General features: G+C 36.7%; 1 long non-coding RNA gene across 2 annotated transcripts; it reads left to right on the top strand.

Annotated features, from left to right (window-relative positions):
- Positions 1-217: 217 nt before the first annotated feature.
- LOC121947011 (uncharacterized) lies at positions 218-8,849 on the top strand. 2 transcript variants are annotated; one of them, XR_015776224.1, is made up of 5 exons: positions 218-356; positions 1,039-1,164; positions 4,265-4,348; positions 6,384-6,453; positions 7,423-8,849. It is a non-coding gene; the product is annotated as an uncharacterized LOC121947011 (long non-coding RNA). The 2 variants fall into 2 exon arrangements; XR_006106054.2 differs by lacking the exon at positions 4,265-4,348.
- Positions 8,850-13,322: the final 4,473 nt, after the last annotated feature.

Raw genomic sequence — 13,322 nt, 5'->3', positions numbered from 1 at the left:
CACAACCTCTGATCTGAAACCACTACGACACGCCGCGAGATAAGTCACACAGAAAATGTGACTGCCGTGACAAACAAACACAGAGCACTGTGTTTCTTCCTATCGTAAAGGGTTTCTGACGCAAACTGTGTGTGCTGTACATGCATGTATGTGCGTCAACAATCATAAGAATCTGCTGTTGAGGTAAATCACCAGGGATCCACTGTGTCTTAGCAACCTATAAACACAACACTTGAACTGCACAGCAGCTCTCTTGACATGTTTTGTCCTCTTGTGTGTGATTACAGGGTCTGACCTGACATGCAGCAAACCGTTTGCAAAGGGAAACCCTGTATGTCCTCAGTTTGCCTCTTAGTGTAAGTATCTGTCATTATCGGAGGACTAAACAATCCTTCTTACACTCCACTTGATGGACTTTATATCATATTCCTTATGGATGCAGATTTTTAAGGCTTTGATAGAAAAAACAACTCATGTACAGCAACATTTAGCCATTGGCAGAATATAGCAACATCCAACAGCATTCTTTTTTTTTTCATTTATTCATTCATTTTTTAAACCTTTCTGCCAACTCTTTTAATAACCAGTTGTTGAATGATGGCAGAAGTTCTCAAACTTTATTTCAGTAACCTACGCGCCTTGAAATTATTGTTTAAGCCACTGCAAACACAGAGCACAAATGTAAGTGTGAAGGTGATTGCATTGAAAATAGCATTATTGAATAAAGAATGTGGTTTATTGAATGTAAATTTACATTCTTTATTGAACTTATAATAAAGTTATTATTTTAGGAATCATGCAGGGTTGATATTTTTTACATTAACATCTAAAAGCAATCAGACACTGTACCCAGGTTTCTGCAGGGGAGGGTGAGTTGTTTTGTCCTGACATTCATGTCTTCTTATTTTGCAAATTGTACTGAATTGCATGTTTCTGTTGAATTGGCAATCATAACTGGCAAGAACTTTAAAAAGACATTTCAGGCAATGTTGTCTTTGATACCATACACAAAGGTCTGTTTTGCCTCTTTCTTGACAGCATCCCAGAGCAACTACAGCCTGATCTGTTGGCCGGTGAGCAGCGCTACTGGAAGCAAAGTGCCTGGATCAACAGCACATGAACACTGGCGATGGAGGCCCAGACTTATCAACCTAAGAAGTGGAGGTACATCACTTTTTTTGTTCTACTTTTGGATACCTCTCACAAGAATTAAACCCTTGAACCATCAGCTAATTGGAGTGATGTCTCTCAAAACTAAAAGCAATGAGGAACTTGGAAAGAAATGTTCCACAAATTGCAGGAAATTAGTAGATTCTGAAAATTAATAGCTCAGGAAAACAACTATATTTGTGAAGATGATGATAAGATATTTGAAATTATTTAAGAAAATTATAATTTTTTAAGCACTTTTTCCTAGTCATTTCCTTTTTTAAAATTTTGTTTGATTTATTTATTTTACGAATTTTGGTATACTTTTCACTTTTTCTTTTCCTAATTTTTGTGTTCTTTCTTCTTTTGTTGCTCATTGCCTTCTTCCGCTTTTTTTATTTTTTATTTTTATTTTTATTTTTTAAAGAAATCAAGCCAATTTGCTCAGGTTTCAAAGGGTTAAACAATACCATTCGTTCATATTTGCCAGTCTGCAGATCCTCCACAAGGGGGAGTGTCAGATTAGGATTTGTAGGTACTAGGAACTCTTCCACTGCTGTGTCAAAGAAGGAGATGACACAGCATTGGTAGGGTTCCTGAAATTTGACAATTTATTCAGTGCTGTTCAGAAAAATTCTTTAAGGTTAATGTAAAGAAAACAAAAAAAACGGCCATAGATTTCAGAAGAAAAAAGGAAAAAAATAAATAAATAAACAAAAAAAAAACAATTGACTCCTTCTCCAAGATTAATTGTGATTTAATTTAGTGGGTCTCAATTTACAAATAACTTGGAGTTAAATTTGATGACCACCTAAATTTCAAGTAAAGCGCAGAGATTAAGTCAAACTCTAAACTACTAGACAAGCTGTTCGTTCTTCGGAAATGAAATAACTTCAGAGTTCAGAGGAGGCCGCAGTATCCTCCAGATGTTCTACAGATCGTTCTGTTCTTTGGCCTTACCTGCACCTTCGGAAATATGCATGTTTAAGATCATGCCAAACTGCAGAGGATGATCCAGATAATAAACAGTGAGTAGGGTCATCTGAGTTCATCAGGTGTCTGCAATGACTCCACCCATTGTCTCCACCTAAAGAAGCATTTCGAACAGCAGAATCCTGCAGAACATTACAAGGGAATGCAAATTATTTGTGCCTACAGCACTTTGACTATAAATGAAACACAACATGTGCACCTACTAAGTCTTATTTTTTTTTGCGAATAATAAACTTTTAGATTGTATAATATCTATATTGTACATTTTAAATGATGGGTTGGTGTGTGTTTGATAGTGCAGATGCAGTGTACCTTTGTGTTCCTGAATGAAATGTGTATGACGACATTAATAAGCCCTTGTGGGACAATGAAGTTTACCTGACATGATCTGTCAGATCAGCTCTACGTGAGTCAGCTTGCATCACCTGCACATAAAGAAAAAACTTTACTTTAAACCTGAAAATTAAGACGAGATGTGATGATGTCATCTCCAACAGGCAAATAAATTTATAGCCTCCACGACTTGAACCCTTCATGGTTGTTAGACCAGGGCGTCTGAGGCTTCAGCCCTGCATGTTTAATAAATAGCTCCAAATCTCTGTTAAATATATATATTTTAATATTTAATGGTTATTAAGGCATCACAGTGCATACACATTAAAGCATCAAAGCAGAGCTTGTTCATCAAAATCAACAGAGGTCTATGCTAAGCCCTCAATTTTCTCAAATCCTAGAGATGCCCCTAGAAATTAGTAAATACTAATGAGGTTTTCCACATAGTGATAGACCATCAAGTCCACAGTTACAAGTCATTTAAAAATGCATTTCACTTTAAATAGATAGTAAACCATAAAATCTGCAGGAATGAACATTAGTAAATCATTCATTGAGAGCTAGATTCCTCAATTTATAATCCCTATAATAAACCACCGAGCAATGTGACATGTGGATATCCACTCAAGGCCCCGCCTTCTGTCCATTAACAAGGATGTTTTCAGTGGAATTAAAACAAAATGACAGAAAAACATTTGCAGGTTTAAAGTTTAACAAATACATCTCCAAACACTTACATGCACAATTGGCAAAAATAACTGCACTCCACCACATACTCTCTTTATTAAGACTATTTTAAAAGCTACTAACTCGCTTGCCTGTAGATGGCACACATCATTATGTCCACATTTGCTGGTCTCAACTGCTGCTGCTCCTGCTTATCTTACTAGTAGGTGGTACAGGTTGGACAAGAGCTGCACATGTTAAATTGTGGGTTTGAATTTCCTTGTTCTGGGTGCATTTTAGTCAGTGACAGTGCTGTTTTTGTTTCACAGAGCTCTTTTCATCAGGGGGAGATCAGTTCAACCGATAAAGTCTGGACAATTTCAGCCAAATTATTCAGCCAACATTCTGTGTTTTGACAAAACACATTTTTGCTTCTTGAGATTAGATCCAAAATTCACCATATGGGAACAGAAATATCTGTTGTAAGCTTTGTTTTTTGGACTTCAGCATAATTGTGATATTCCAAGCTGTTTGGCTGTGAAATGCAGATATATTTGTCAACGAAGACACAACAACAAGAAGCATTTCTTGGCACTGTTTTGTTTGATTATGATCAAAATGAAAAAAAAATATAGTACAAGTCCCTGAAGTCCACAGGTTTATTTTGTATTATTCATTAATCCAAAGTTTACGTGGGATTTTACCTGAAACCTCCTGAAAAATGAATCATCCATTGCAGCAAGAAGTATTTTTAACCATAAGGAAAATACCATTTTAAGACTTTAAGACTTTTCATTTCTGTCCTGCACGAGTAGCACTAAACAAGTAGACGAACAGACAATAACAGCCTCTCAACAGCAGTCTTTGGTAAAGTGTTTTTCCATTGTGAATCTGCTGTCTGTGCTGCAGCACCGGTGCGTCGTGACAATACCCTGCCTTCTGTCATCGGGGGTGGAAGAATCACACAATTACCTCGAGGGCTCTGGAAGCTCTCTTGCATAAATCAAATCCTCTTTCAAGCTCAAAATATGTTAATCCATTAATATCAAAGGCCATCTTCTCTCCTTCAGCTCGCCCTTTGAGCTTTCTGCGCCTTCTAATATAAGAACTCATTTACCCACAGAAAACAGATCCGCTGTTCCTGGGTGGGCTTTGCTGTGAAGTGGCCAGTTCGTGTAACCCACACAATGGATAAAAAAACACAAAGGTGATGATTTTATTTCATGTAGGAGTCTCAACTAATACACATGTAGGCGATATTTTGCAGTGCAACCCAACTCAAATCATTTTCTTAAAATAAATCTGAGATGTTTTTTCTTTTCTTTGTAAGGGATGGGATTTGCATGTGCATGGTAATGTTAAACTCAATGTGATATCTTAAATGCATCACTTTAAATTGTAACTTGTCACTTGTCAGTCTTTTGTTTTTGTATACACTGCTTGGGTGTTTATTCTAAACTAGGGATGTAAAGAACTAATTGTTTAACCATAAGAATAATAAAAACAGTAAGAATTTTGACCGACTAGTACTATCAGATAAACAGTTATAAATTTATATTAGTGGGGCGGCCTATAGCTCACTGGGTAGAGTGTGTGCCCCATATAGGCAGAGTCCTTGGCAGCAGTTTTTGTTCAAATCTGACCCATGGTCTTTTGCTGCATGTCATTACTCCTCCTCACTCCTCAACAAGCTGATACCCAAAGGCAGAGGAGCACCTATAGGTGAAACCCCCCCCCCCCACTCACTCATTGGATACTAACGTTAAATCTCTTCAGTGGTGGAGAGCATAAACAAACTTGCTGCCAGAATGGCCAGTTGAACATCTGAGCGGTTAGCATGGGCTAACACAAAGGCAGCATCAACTAACATCCGATACAGAGTTGTTAAATAGGGGGGGCAGGCTAATTCTCAATATCTCTGGCGTGGAGCTCACACTCCTGCAGCAGTAAGGTCATAATAAACAGAGAGCGAGCGAGAGAAAAGAGGCTGCATGCAGGTCTACAGTAAAATAAGACTGGAACCGTTTTAAACAATAAATAAAACAATAAAAAAACAAAAACCACTCCCTTTCCCCACTTGTCAAATAGTGGTTAATAATAGTTTTCAAGAGTACAATATAGGTCACAAAATAAAAAAATAAAGAAAAAATCTACATAAATATTCCTAACAACAATGCATCCTATTTCATATAGAGATTAAATGTTGTGTACGAAACAAAGTAAAAAGTAACTACCAGTCAAAAGTACAGAAGTACAGTAGCATCAAACTGTAGTAAAGTACAAGTATCTCAAAACTGTATTCAAGTGCTTGAGTAACTGAATGCTTGTTTCACCACTGATAATATAAATAATGTAAAGATGTTAGTGGAAGTGAAACATCAGTGCTGACACTTTCTCATATCCTCTAATGCTGCTTATAACCTGTGAAAGGTCACGAGTTAGTCTGACTAATAGCCACAGGGACTAATTATAATGACGTCTTGTCTCGCTCAGTCTTACTTTGGCCTCAAAATGAGTGAGTGAATTCTTTCTGCAACCGCTTGTTAAATGCATCAGGCAGCACAAGTACTTGTTTGCCTCCTTCATATATTCAAAATAAATTTTGAAGAATCAGCAAGAACATCGAGTCACTGAAGTTTTTTTGCAGCACACTTTAAGTGCTGATGCTGTTCAGTTTCCTGAGCTATGCAAAGTTTAGTACCATGAACACACACATGCAGATGTCACACACACACAAAAACTTGTTTTATACTGAGGAACAATTTGTCTTCACCTCTTAGCTCCTGTGCTCTGTTGCCAGGATCTTCACTAATTCATGAGTAGAGAAAAGTACAAATAATGTATACAAATAAAAAAGGCAAATCACACTGGAGTGAATATAAGACTTGTCGTGTGAAACTGGATTTCTAATTATAGCTGTGGTGTCTCCGGGGACGTCTGTGGGAAAATACATTCTGCTACATTTCTGAGAACACACAGTGCTGTACTTTATCTGATGAGGCGGGGGGGATTTAGATAGACATACATCAGTTATACTTCTGTCTAAGTCTGAAATGCCTGCATGACACTGGAAATGTCCACGCCCTGAAAAAAGGTCAACTTTGTTTTGGAAAAACACAAGGAATTGTTATTGTGGTGGATTGTGTGCAGGCTCTCTTATGAGCGGTGCCTGTAAAACTGGCCTACATGTGGAAAATGTGCTCAACTGATAAGTCTATTTTTCTCTTTTTCTGTCTTTTCAGGTCAGCTCAGACACCTGCAGACCTGAGGCCACTCTCTCATAAGTGTGTGAGTGAAGTACAGTGATCCCAGGTATGTTTGTATTATTAGAACAGAACCATAGAAGCCCGCAAAGATTATATGTTATGTTGGAACAACTCAATTTATTTTATTTTAACCATGATAATTCACTCATTATCAATACGGCTCTCAAGGGAATACTGGGTACATGTGTTAAAGAACAAACAATCTGTGGGGGCAAGTAGCATGGTGGGGAAGATAAGCAGATTTACAGTCAGTTGTCTTGTTACCAAGTTGTGATCACAACATTTGACCTTCTATGATTTTTAACACTAGAACAGCTGTTAACGTCATTTTGACCATTTTCACATTTCATATAACTTTGTTAAATTAAAAAATTACAGTGCTGCTAATCCCTGGCTTTTCCAAAAAATGTCTGTATTTTTTATTTCAAATGTTATTTATAGAAATTGCGCAAAAGGCAGAGAAAAGTTGATCATATTTACCTATTTCGGCCACAGGTGCTAATAATAACCGCATAGATTTTGCCAATTAAATTGTGAGGGGAGTCTAGGGACGGCTATATAGAGCACATCATATATGAAATAATGAATAGATGGCACATTCTATTTTATTATTTATTATTATTCTTTTAATCAAACTTGTTAAAATGTGCATTTTATGTGTTATTTTATGTTAGTGACTAGCTCACCAGCTAGTCACTAACTGTGTCTGTTGGGTATTCAGCAGGTAGTAGCTGCAGCTATGCAGAAAAATGGTGGTGTAGGTCCCCCTCAGTATTCAAAAATGTCATTGTCTAGCATGTCATCAAAAGTAAAAAAAAAAAGAAATCTTAATATTTTATGTAAAATTGCCATTGTTTAATGTGCCAAAAGTCATAGGAGAGTCATTGTCTACAAATGTCACAAAACAATCACAAAAAAATGCTTGTGTAGTATGTGTGATGGACCCTGTGCTAGTTTCCTCTTACTCTGCTTGGTTCCTCTGCTACTGCTGATCACTGGTGTTTTCTCATTCCAGCAACCTGATGTGTCAAATCAGTGTCCTTAGGGACACCCGAGCCCAGTGTGCCCCATGTACATGTACGTGTGTATGTGTACAAGAGCAGCAGCATGCAATCTTTGGCTGGCAGCCCTCTTTCTTTTTTTTTTTTTTTTCAGCACCCCTACTGCACATTTTTACCCATCCACTCACTACAGTACTGACTATAGATTACTCTTATTTGTGCAATTTGTTTGACTTATTTTACTTACTTCTTAGTTAAGGAATCATTTGACATCTAAAAACACTTCAAAATAGCATAAAATACTGTGCTGAGACACGCCATAACATTAAAACATGCAAATATGCTCAAAAACACCATAACATAGCATGTCAAAAAAATGAGCAAAAAAGCAAGGCAATATTTGCACATTTTATCGCTATGGCGTGTCTCAGCACGCTATTTTATGCTGTTTTGAGTTGTTTTCAGCTGTTTTTGGAACATGTCAGATTTTGACATTTTTGCCATACTATAGCCTTGCTTTTTTGGTCATTTTATCGACATGCTCTTTTATGGTGTTTTGGGCTGTTTTTGCATGTTTTAATGCTATGGCGTATCTCAGCATGCTATTTTATGCCATTTTGAGTTTTTTTCAGCTATTTTTGGGATATGTCAAATTTTGACATTTTTGCCATACTATAGCCTTGCTTTTTTGGTCATTTTTTCAACATGCCATATTATGGTGCTTTTGGCCTTATTTACACCTTTTAATGCTATGGCGTTGTCTCAGCAGGCTATTTTAATACTATTTTGAGGTATCCTAGCTGTTTTTGGGACATGTCAGATTTTGACATTTTTGCCATGCTATACCCTTGCTTTTTTGGGAATTTTTTCGACATGCTCTTTCATGGTGTTTTGGGCTGTTTTTGCATGTATAAATGCTATGGCGTGTCTCAGCATGCTATTTTATGCCATTTTGATTTTTTTTCAGCTATTTTTGGGATTCGTCAAATTTTGACATTTTTGCCATACTATAGCCTTGCTTTTTTGTTCATTTTTCAACATGCTATATTATGGTGTTTTGGGCCATTTTGCACATTTTAATGCTATGGCGTGTCGCAGCACACTATTTTACGCTGTTTTGAGGTGTTTTGACATTTTTACCATACTATAGCCTTGCTTTTTTGCACATTTTTTCGACATGCTACATTAATGTGTTTTGGGATATTTTTGCATGTTTTTTGTTTCTTTTTTGCTATAGTATATAGCCTTGCTTTTTTGGTCATTTTTTTTTTACATGCTCTATTGTGGTGTTTTTAGCTGTTTTTACACGTTTTAATGTAGGCGTGTCTCAGCACACTATTTTATGCTGTTTTGAGGTATTTTGAGCTGGTTTGGGACCAAAACAAGCTAAAAGCACCTCAAAATAGCATTAAATAGCTAGCTGAGACACGCCATAGCATTAAAACGTCCAAAAATTACCCAAAACACCATAATAAAGCATAGCGAAAAAATGACCAAAAAAGCTAGGCTATAGTATGGCAAAAATGTCAAAATGTGACACGTCGCAAAAACAGTTAAAAGCACCTCAAAACAGCATAAAATAGCATGCTGAGACACGCCATAGCATTAAAACATGCAACTATGGCAAGAAACACCATAAAAGAGCATGTCGAAAAAATGACCAAAAAAGCAAGGCTATAGTATGGCAAAAATGTCAAAATGTGACACGTCGCAAAAACAGTTAAAAACACCTCAAAACAGCATAAAATAACGTTCTGAGACATGCCATAGCATTAAAACGTGCAAAAACTGCCAAAAACACCAAAATTTAGCATGTCGAAAAAATGACCGAAAGAGCAAGGCTATAGTATGTGTCCCAAAAAAAGCTGAAAAAACATCAAAACAAAATTAAATAGCGTGGTGAGACACGCCATAGCATTTAAACGTGCAAAAATGGCCCAAAACATGATAACATACCATGTCGAAAAAATGACCAAAAAAGCAAGGCTATAGTATGGCAAAAATGTCAAAATTTGACATGTCCCAAAAACAGCTGAAAACAACTCAAAACAGCAGAAAATAGCGTGCTGAGACACGCCATAGCATTTAAACGTGCAAATGTGGCAAAAAAACACCATGATATAGCATGCCGAAAAAATGTCCAAAAAAGCAAGGCTATAGTATGGCAAAAATGTCAAAATGTGACACGTCACAAAAACAACTGAAAACACCTCAAAACAGCATAAAATAGCGTGCTGAGACATGCCATAGCATTAAAACGTGTAAAAACTGCCAAAAACACCAAAATATAGCATGTCGAAAAAATGACCAAAAAAGCAAGGCTATAGTATGGCAAAAATGTCAAAATGTGACACATCGCAAAAACAGTTAAAAGCACCTCAAAACAGCATAAAATAGCGTGCTGAGACACGCCATAGCATTAAAACGTGTAAAAACTGCCAAAAACACCAAGATTTAGCATGTCGAAAAAATGACCGAAAGAGCAAGGCTATAGTATGGCAAAAATATCAAAATTTGACATGTCCCAAAAACAGCTGAAAACACCTCAAAACAGCACAAAATAGCGTGCTGAGACACGCCATAGCATTTAAACGTGCAAATGTGGCAAAAAACACCATGATATAGCATGCCGAAAAAATGTCCAAAAAAGCAAGGCTATAGTATGGCAATAATATCAAAATTTGACATGTCCCAAAAAAAGCTGAAAACACCTCAAAACAGCATAAAAACGTCTGCTGACACACGCCATAGCATTAAAACGTGCAAATATGGCAAAAATCACCATAATAGAGCATGTCGAAAAAATGACCAAAAAAGCAAGGCTATAGTATGGCAAAAATGTCAAAATTTGACGTGTCCCAAAAACCGCTGAAAACACCTCAAAACAGCATTAAATAGCGTGCTGAGACATGCCATAACAATAAAACATGCCAAAACTGCCAAAAACACCATAAAAGAGCATGTCGAAAAAATGACCAAAAAAGCAAGGCTATAGTATGGCAAAAATGTCAAAATGTGACACGTCGCAAAAACAGTTAAAAACACCTCAAAACAGCATAAAATAGCATGCTGAGACACGCCATAGCATTAAAACATGCAAATATGGCAAGAAACACGATAAAAGAGCACCTCAAAACAGCAGAAAATAACGTGCTGAGACACGCCATAGCATTAAAACGTCCAAAAATTACCCAAAACACCATAATAAAGCATAGCGAAAAAATGACCAAAAAAGCAAGGCTATAGTATGGCAAAAATGTCAAAATGTGACACGTTGCAAAAACAGTTAAAAGCACCTCAAAACAGCAGAAAATAGCCTGCTGAGACACGCCATAGCATTAAAACATGCCAAAACTGCCAAAAACACCAAAATATAGCATGTCGAAAAAATGACCAAAAAAGCAAGGCTATAGTATGGCAAAAATGTCAAAATGTGACACGTTGCAAAAACAGTTAAAAGCACCTCAAAACAGCAGAAAATAGCCTGCTGAGACACGCCATAGCATTAAAACATGCCAAAACTGCCAAAAACACCAAAATCTAGCATGTCGAAAAAAATGACCAAAAAAGCAAGGCTATAGTATGGCAAAAGTCTGAAAATTTGACATATCCCAAAAACAGCTGAAAACACTTAAAACCAGCATTAAATAGCATGCTGAGACACGCCATAGCATTAAAACGTGCAAAAACTGCCAAAAACACCATAAAAGAGCATGTCGAAAAAATGACCGAAAGAGCAAGGCTATAGTATGGCAAAAATATCAAAATTTGACATGTCCCAAAAAAAGCTGAAAACACCTCAAAACAGCATAAAAACGTCTGCTGAGACACGCCATAGCATTAAAACGTGCAAATATGGCAAAAATCACCATAATATAGCATGTAGAAAAAATGACCAAAAAAGCAAGGCCATAGTATGGCAAAAATGTCAAAATGTCACATGTCGCAAAAACAGTTAAAAGCACCTCAAAACAGCACAAAATAGCCTGCTGAGACACGCCATAGCATTAAAACATGCCAAAACTGCCAAAAACACCAAAATATAGCATGTCGAAAAAATGACCAAAAAAGCAAGGCTATAGTATGGCAAAAATATCAAAATTTGACATATCCCAAAAACAGCTGAAAACACTTCAAACCAGCATTAAATAGCGTGCTGAGACACGCCATAGCATTAAAACATGCCAAAACTGCCAAAAACACCAAAACATAGCATGTCGAAAAAATGACCAAAAAAGCAAGGCTATAGTATGGCAAAAATGTCAAAATGTGACACGTCGCAAAAACAGTTAAAAGCACCTCAAAACAGCAGAAAATAGCCTGCTGAGACACGCCATAGCATTAAAACATGCCAAAACTGCCAAAAACACCAAAATCTAGCATGTCGAAAAAATGACCGAAAGAGCAAGGCTATAGTATGGCAAAAGTCTCAAAATTTGACATATCCCAAAAACAGCTGAAAACACTTCAAACCAGCATTAAATAGCGTGCTGAGACACGCCATAGCATTAAAACATGCAAAAACTGCCAAAAACACCAAGATTTAGCATGTCGAAAAAATGTCCAAAAAAGCAAGGCTATAGTATGGCAAAAATGTCAAAATGTGACACATCGCAAAAACAGTTAAAAGCACCTCAAAACAGCATAAAATAGTGTGCTGAGACACGCCATAGCATTAAAACATGCCAAAACTGCCAAAAACACCAAAATATAGCATGTCGAAAAAATGACCAAAAAAGCAAGGCTATAGTATGGCAAAAATATAAAAATTTGACATATCCCAAAAACAGCTGAAAACACTTCAAACCAGCATTAAATAGCGTGCTGAGACACGCCATAGCATTAAAACATGCAAATATGGCAAGAAACACCATAAAAGAGCATGTCGAAAAAATGACCAAAAAAGCAAGGCTATAGTATGGCAAAAATGTCAAAATGTGACACGTCGCAAAAACAGTTAAAAACACCTCAAAACAGCATAAAATAGCGTTCTGAGACACGCCATAGCATTAAAACATGCCAAAACTGCCAAAAACACCAAAATCTAGCATGTCGAAAAAAATGACCAAAAAAAGCAAGGCTATAGTATGGCAAAAGTCTCAAAATTTGACATATCCCAAAAACAGCTGAAAACACTTCAAACCAGCATTAAATAGCGTGCTGAGACACGCCATAGCATTAAAACATGCAAAAACTGCCAAAAACACCAAGATTTAGCATGTCGAAAAAATGTCCAAAAAAGCAAGGCTATAGTATGGCAAAAATGTCAAAATGTGACACATCACAAAAACAGTTAAAAGCACCTCAAAACAGCATAAAATAGCGTGCTGAGACACGCCATAGCATTAAAACGTGTAAAAACTGCCAAAAACACCAAGATTTAGCATGTCGAAAAAATGACCGAAAGAGCAAGGCTATAGTATGGCAAAAATGTCAAAATTTGACATGTCCCAAAACCGCTGAAAACACCTCAAAACAGCATTAAATAGCGTGCTGAGACATGCCATAACAATAAAACATGTAAAAAACAGCCAAAAACACCATAAAAGAGCATGTCGAAAAAATGACCAAAAGAGCAAGGCTATAGTATGGCAAAAATGTCAAAATGTGACACGTCGCAAAAACAGTTTAAAAACACCTCAAAACAGCATAAAATAGCATGCTGAGACACGCCATAGCATTAAAACATGCAAATATGGCAAGAAACACCATAAAAGAGCATGTCGAAAAAATGACCAAAAAAGCAAGGCTATAGTATGGCAAAAATGTCAAAATGTGACACGTCGCAAAAACAGTTAAAACCACCTCAAAACAGCATAAAATAACGTTCTGAGACATGCCATAGCATTAAAACGTGCAAAAACTGCCAAAAACACCAAAATTTAGCATGTCGAAAAAATGACCGAAAGAGCAA

The sequence above is a fragment of the Plectropomus leopardus genome, chromosome 1 (assembly GCF_026936395.1).
Source record: "Plectropomus leopardus strain MGB_pleo_1.0 chromosome 1, ASM2693639v1, whole genome shotgun sequence".
Taxonomy (NCBI): domain Eukaryota; kingdom Metazoa; phylum Chordata; class Actinopteri; order Perciformes; family Serranidae; genus Plectropomus; species Plectropomus leopardus.
This window is presented reverse-complemented; position numbering and strand designations above follow the sequence as displayed.